Raw genomic sequence first — 7,490 nt, forward strand, 5'->3', positions numbered from 1 at the left:
ACCAAGGCTCCTTTGACTTTGCAAGGGATTAGAGTTTAGGATTTAGAGTTTAGGTGTTGTAAGCTCCAACCTGCACAAGATAACATCAAAACCACATAGAAGTTATTGAACCTCCAACCATGAATAAAACATAGATATCTTCTCATTTCTTATTAACCATGCATTCACTTGCTGGAAATGGATCGCACGGGATCATTAAACTTTAATAAGACAATAAGAAAGTTGGGTAATTCCTTTTGCTTCTGCATTATACTCTTTCTGCAGTGGAGTACTAGCTAATAACCATCGAGCGTCTCTCTCACTCACCAGAAAATTATATTTAGCTAGCAAATGGTGTTCTGATCTTCTTCTGAAAACACCATGGTACACTTCCGAAAAACCAAAATATATTGAAACAACCAAACAGAAAAACAATCAGCAACAGCAAAACATCCATTAGCAATAACAGAGGTGGAAGTAAGTCTTTCATAATGGCTGAGCTTTCTAATAAACGCATATAGGTTTGCCTGAATTCTTTAATCTTATTTTGATGTATTTTAGTAATAAATATATACAAACCCTACCCATGATGAATTCAAAATTATATGGGAATAGTGCATTCTATAAGGCCTGAAGAAACAAAGTGACACCATCTCAAACAATTCACAGAAGAACAAAAAGGTGAAAGAAATTACTTCCACCAGTCAATTCAAGATTCTAAGATGCCAAAGTACAAATGAATGGCAGTCCTGTGAGCAGCCAGCAATTCCTTTCTCAACAAAGAACATGCCAAAGTCTGAGGAGATAGATAAATAAAGCATGTCTCCATGAAAATAATTTATAAAACAGAGAAATGTATCGTGGCAGTTGAAATAGTCGAAAACATTTAGCACGACGTAACAGCCATGGGAACATGCCCAGGGCCAGGTCCAATTTGTCTATCATTGATCCTCATGAATAACCACATTGAATGCCTGTACAGCAATATCCACTGAAAAACAGCACACTGTGAAAGAGTACAACCCACTTTAAGCCCAATACTTGATCAAGTAAAAGGAATGGTGGGGAAAAAAGAACATGAACCACCATCTTGTTATCTTGTACGAAAGAATATAATGTAAGAACGTAAGGAAAATAGACATATAGACAGCTATCCGCTCCAATAACTCTTTAAACACACATTAGTGATGGTCAATTACTGGCCTAACAAAGTCACGAATGATGAAGTCTAGCATCAGATTAGCAAGCAAGATAACTCAACTTCACAGCAATGAGGCTGCTGATTGGAGCCATGTCCACATCAAGATTGCTCCAGTCTTGTGAACTATCTAGATTTTCCATACTATGAATCCTGCGGATATGAGCTTCAACCATGATAAGTATTTTTGAGTGAAAATTCAGTGCCTTCTTCAAGCTTTTCAAAATCGATAATACCCAGGTGTGGCTTAACCTTGTATGAAAGACCCTGAAATAAATTTAATGCCCTTGATACTTTCCTCCATTCAAAGTCTAATACCCATGACTAGTGTTCCCTCCACAAGGTGTAACCTGCCCCATAAATTGGGCAACAGCAAACCAGGATAAACTGCAAAATTTGCAGATGTGCAAGAATCTGGTTGAAAATTCTCATCCTAATTATCCACATCAAAACCAAAAGCAGCCCAAGCATGCTGGGAACAAAGAATTTTGATCTAATCAATGAATTGATCCCCACTATCATACCTGGAACCTGGCATTCCTTATGAATTCGTAGAGCTTCCGTAACTGATTTACAGACAAAATTCTGCAAGCTATCAATTCAATTCCTTTATATTTTCCCTACTTCTCTTTCTACTATATCTAAAGATGTCATGATCGCAGTCTTAAACGACTGGTTCTCCCACGCTAGAACCACCTTCAGACGTGATAAAAGAAAAAGTTCCTTGCCTGTTTTGCTCGGTATGACACCGTTTGGATGATGCGGACAAAGAAGACGTTGTTTTATCCCTTCGACTTTTCAAGTAATAATGTCCCAAAATCTGAAACTCCACAACACCCCTCTCTTCATCTTCATCGCCCTCAGCTTTGCTCGTCTCATTCAAATCGAGCTCCCACGGTTGGTCTGCAGGTGTTGCTCGTTCAAATACACGTTTCTGTTTTGCACGGCTTGTGGCTCTAGCATCTGAAGCGGGACAGCGGAAACGTGGTGGCGAGAAGGTTTCTAAAACTCGAATTGATGTGAAACAACATAGAGTCGTCGCATATCAGAAGAATAAGATATTCGATTCAGCACACGACAAATCGATAGATTTTCAAAGAAACAAAGCGGGAAAAGCAGTTTTGTACAAACAAATTGATTCGAGAAATTGACTTTGGGTTCCATATGTACCATCAAATGAACGACAAATCCCAATTCCAAGTAATTGAAATCTATGATTTTGTACAACTCCGAAAGAGGGTGGTGAAGGTATACGGGTGCGTTCACAGAGAATGATGGCGGAAACGATGGAGAGCGTAGAGAATGGCGCGGAATTGAGGTTTCGTTCGACATTTCCGACGGGGCTTCACCTGAACCGGTTGGAAAATATGAGAAGGAAAACCGGGCTTTGAAACTTATAACTGCAAGTTTACAGTAAATTACGAATTTGATCCCTTTCGCTTACGGGATATTACGGAATTGATCCCAAGTTTGGTTTTTCACTCTCAAACACATTCTTTTCTCGGGTTTCTTTGCGTGACTTGGGAATAATCGACGTGTTTTCGAGGGTTTTGCATCATAGATATGGAAGTATGGCTTCGGGATTTAAAGTAGAGATTGGGTTTTGAAACTAGGTTTAATATAACCTAGCAATATTAGTTCAAGTTATTTTGTGAAAACTTTTGTACATGCTAAAAATGTCTATTTTGAAGTACTGATGTGTTTTACTTGATATTTAACAAATATATGGTTTATTTGATGGGTTTTGTATATTTGGTACATTTGATCTTATAAATCTTGTGATCTGTCCATATTTGGGATTTTTGGACATTTTGATAAGAAAATCATAAGAGTGTATCATTTAGATGATTTATTGTAGAAATAGAGATTAATTGACGTTAATGCACTCTTAATGTATTTGTTTTTATAAACTGTTTTGGAAAATGCACACCATTGTATTACAAAAACATTTTGGAGAAATAAATAGTATGATTTCATTTAGAAAATCCCAATGATGGGTTTTGGGTTAATCATACCTTTGGGAGCATGTGTTCTATAAACGTTGGTTAAATACGTTTTTTATTTCTCATGTTGACTTCTATGAGCAGTCAAATAAGTGTGGAGTACATCGGCTCAATTGAGTTCTAAGGACATTTGTCCGGTTTAAATTGCAAATTGTTGAGTTTGGACATGATTTACATTTATTGTATTTTTATTTGAGAATTACATGATTTACGTGTGTTGGTCATTCGATTGGGGTAGTGTAATTACAGACTATAACACAATGGATCCACAGGCGTAGGATTCGGTTTGTTGGTGAGATAATTATCCCTATTTTGTAGCTTGACGCCCATACAAACGATAAACCTGAAGTGGTTGAGTTTGGCACCTATACAAGTGATAGACCAGGAGTGGTTGAGCATGTTTGTGTTGGTATTGCGGCAAGGGACCCGTGTGGGTTTGGACTATGGGACCGCATGTAATATGGAGATAGGCTCATGTAGAGTCAAAATTCAGAACCTATGAGTTGTCGATGTTTATTGTTTTAAGTAAGGGGTTATGATGTTCTCGCTATCATTTATAGTGAGTGGTCACCAAGTCATTTTTTTAGAGCTTGCAGTGGTACCTTTATTAGGTTGTATATAGAGCTATAGCTTGTGGTGGTACTCTATTGAGTCGTATATGGGCTATATCTTGTGGTGGTGCTTATTGGAGCCGTATATGGAGACTGTTGACTTCTCTGGTGAACTCATCTAGAGGATGAGTAAGAATCTTGGTTACCCTTGGGGCTGGTAGTTGTACTCATTGGAGTCGTATATGGAGCTTGGTCTTGCGGTGGTATTCGGTAGAGTCGTATATAGAGCTCAATAACCTTGAGAGAAACTCGATAACATTTTGAATTGCTTGCTTTATGTTTCGCCACAATCGATGGAAAAGGGTCTCCCTCGTCACCGAAATGTGTTGTTTTGGGTATTGAGTTTTATCCATGTTTTCAGTGACGTTTTAGGTATGAAGTGTTTTCCATAATTTATGATTTTGATTATTGAACCTTCATGTTTTGGATAATACAGTTCTATTCAAGTTTTAGCATTGGAGTATTGAGTTTTATTCATGTTTTGAGCGAGTATTGGATTTTGAGTACATATTTGATTGAGTGTTTTGAATTAGGGTTTTCATCGCAAAAGGATGATTTTGAAAAGATGTTGCTTTTATGATATAGAGTTTTCATTTGAGAAATTATTATTTAAATAACTGGTATTTTAGTTTTTACCATTTTATAATTATAATGAAAACTGTTTAAGCTCACTAGACGTTAAGCCTAACCATTTTTATTTGTCGGCATATGCATCAGATCCTTGTTGGGAATGGTACTAGCGACATCATGAAGAGTTGAGTGTTAGTTAGATGCACGAAAAGGATGTAGCTATTCCAGGATGTCTTCCATATTTTGGAATAGCAATTGCATTTGCGCTTTACTAACACCTGACCTTGGCCTAGACTTTATGTAAGAGTTCAATTTGCCATTGTTGATGTTAAATCCATAATTATTATTCGAGGTAACCAAGTATTGGTGTATATAGAAAGGAATTTATCATTTATTTTACGTTTTATCGAAAAATTTAAATTAATTGCTCTTTTAGATACGAGGGTGTTACATGACATTTTAGGGACCTAGTTGATCTAGTCGGGGAATTCTTTCAAGGTTGTCGTGGTTGTAGTGCTAACACCACATGAAGCGCACTGTACTTCAGTTTGATGCACAAATAGTTACGAATTTGATTTTGATCATTTATGAATGGTTTTTTATGTTAGACAAAAGAACCATGATGTTGTCAACGGGGGGGATCTGTTGGAGAAAAAAAAGGGATTCGAATGGGTTGCGATTGGGTGCATTTATGGGCAAAAGACAAAACAAAAAAAATCGGGTGAAAAGATGATGAACGCCCCTAACCTAACAAATAACTTTCAATAGAGTTAATCAAATGGACATTTTTCAAAATAAAATGTAAATTGTAGTAACCATTTATGAATTTATTGAAACACGAATGATTTTCATACTTCTGTATAAACCACAAAGACCAAAATTGTAGTTTACTATTTTAAAAATGTTTTTGTAAAATAAATTTTATGAAATGTTTAATATGTTGATGGAATACCCGAAATTTCGTTGTTACTATTAAAAGAAGGGTCAAAAACCGGTCGAGAAGCAGAGAAATGGTGCAAAAAATGACCAAAGTGACTTTCTACACGGTCAACTTTTCAGAAATCTGGGCGACTTTCCATATGACTTTAGTCGAATGAAAAGTCACTTTAAGGCCTGTCAGCTTTAAAAAGTCTAATTTTGGGGATTTTTCTCATTTTCCTTCCACCCAACTTTTTATAATTGAAAAACCTTATCTGTTAATTGTAAAATCGCCAATAATTTCAAGGTGAAAAATTGAAGAAAAAAAGTTGATAATTATTAATATTCTAAACAAAATGTCATAGAAATATAAATTTTAATTAGTGAAAAAAGACTTAGAAATATAAATTTTGATTGTTTCTCTCGTTCTTAAAATTTTGGGTCTTCTCATTTGAACCTAACACTATATATATATATATATATATATATATATATATTGATGTATAAATTAAATGATTTTTTATTCTTTAAAAGAAAATCACAAAATAGTAGAAAAATACCAAATTACCCCTCATTTAACGTGTTATTTTAACGACCATTTATGGAAGAGACCAAAATCAGACGCAAATACAAACTACGATGGCAGAATTGCAATAGAATTTTTAGGACTAAAACCAAGAAAATCGAAAAAGCTTCGAAAGTTTTTTTTTTTTTTTATAACTTATTGGGAAAAAATATATATGCAAGCATGGCCCTGGCCGTGTGCAACCCGTACGACCGTACAAGACATCACAATCCCAAGAGGCATTTAGTTTTTACGTGTTATTCGCTTTGGTTTAATGATCATCAAGGCTATAAACAAATGTCCAAACCCAAGCCCCTGAGGCACCAATTTAGTGGCTAATTTAATTAGAGAAAAGCAGCGTGAATGCATTATACGGTCATCGGAAAAGGCAGTAACCAAGCTGATTCGTTTTGTTCCTCATCTCTTCTAGTTCAACTATTTCAATTTTCTAGGCGCCGTTCCATTTCGAGCTGGAAAAACGGTCATGAAGTAAGAATTCGAAGACGTCCGTTGCCCCCTGCATCACGTCTCCCTTGGTTGTTCTATATCTTCATCATCAAACGTTCATCGAGTCACTGTTTCTTAAATCTAAAAACATTGCATCAGGTTAACTTAATGGTTATTTCGAACTGACGATTTCTTCACTGGTTATTAGTTATTATTTCTATTTCGTTCTCAACAAACAAACAACAAGAAGATCAATTATTTGGTTTAGGGTTCGTGACTTCAATTCTCAACCGTATCCAAGTATGAAACTATTTATTATCCTAAATTCTAAATTCATAATCTGTTTATGGGTTATTGAAATAACTTCAACTTACTGTTTCAATTGTTGATTTGCTATATGTACTTTATTTAGTCTGCCAATACTAAATAGTGTTATTTGCATAGTTATTGAAGTCATATTTACGATTCATCATTCGTTAAGAATGGGTAAACAGGTTAGTAATTTTGAGTATCAAAAGTAAGTTTTTTTTTTAACAAATGTCGAATATGAAAAAATAATAGATATTTTGCTTTCAAGAAAATGCACGAATAGATCGTTTTTGGTGATATATATCTAAATTTTGTTACTTGAGGTTTTGGTTTATGCCCTTTTTTTATATTTAATAAAAATCGGTGTGGAGATAAACCGCGCAACTTGACTAGATTCCAAACTTTTTTAAAACTGTGCGCTTTGTTTGCTTAAAAAATCGAGATAGGGGGATACTATCACATTTCCGCATAGGGTATTAGGACCCCAAAACCCTGTTGTATTACATTAAATGTTTATACTCTACCAAAAAGAGTACAGTTCAGTAGATTTGGTCTCGAGAGCACTCAACAAAAGTGGGTTATACAGGAGGTTGAACCAATACAATGCATGATAATCTATACTATATTATAAAACATTTGACAAAAACTCTTAAAAACCTTTTTTTATGTATGAACTACTGTTTATTGATGCTTATTATTTAAAATTCAAGATTACAAGTAATATTGCGTAAGTACAACTTATTAAAACTTCATTTTTAAATTTGTGTACTAATTACAGATACACATAATCAATTACAAGATAAACATTTATTTTAAATATAAAAAATCTAAAATATAATTAAGATAATCATTGAGTTCTAACAGAATGTTTAATTATTATATTTATAAAA

The sequence above is a fragment of the Cynara cardunculus genome, unplaced genomic scaffold (genome assembly GCF_001531365.2).
Source record: "Cynara cardunculus var. scolymus isolate 2C unplaced genomic scaffold, CcrdV1 Un_Scaffold_689, whole genome shotgun sequence".
Lineage (NCBI taxonomy): Eukaryota > Viridiplantae > Streptophyta > Magnoliopsida > Asterales > Asteraceae > Cynara > Cynara cardunculus.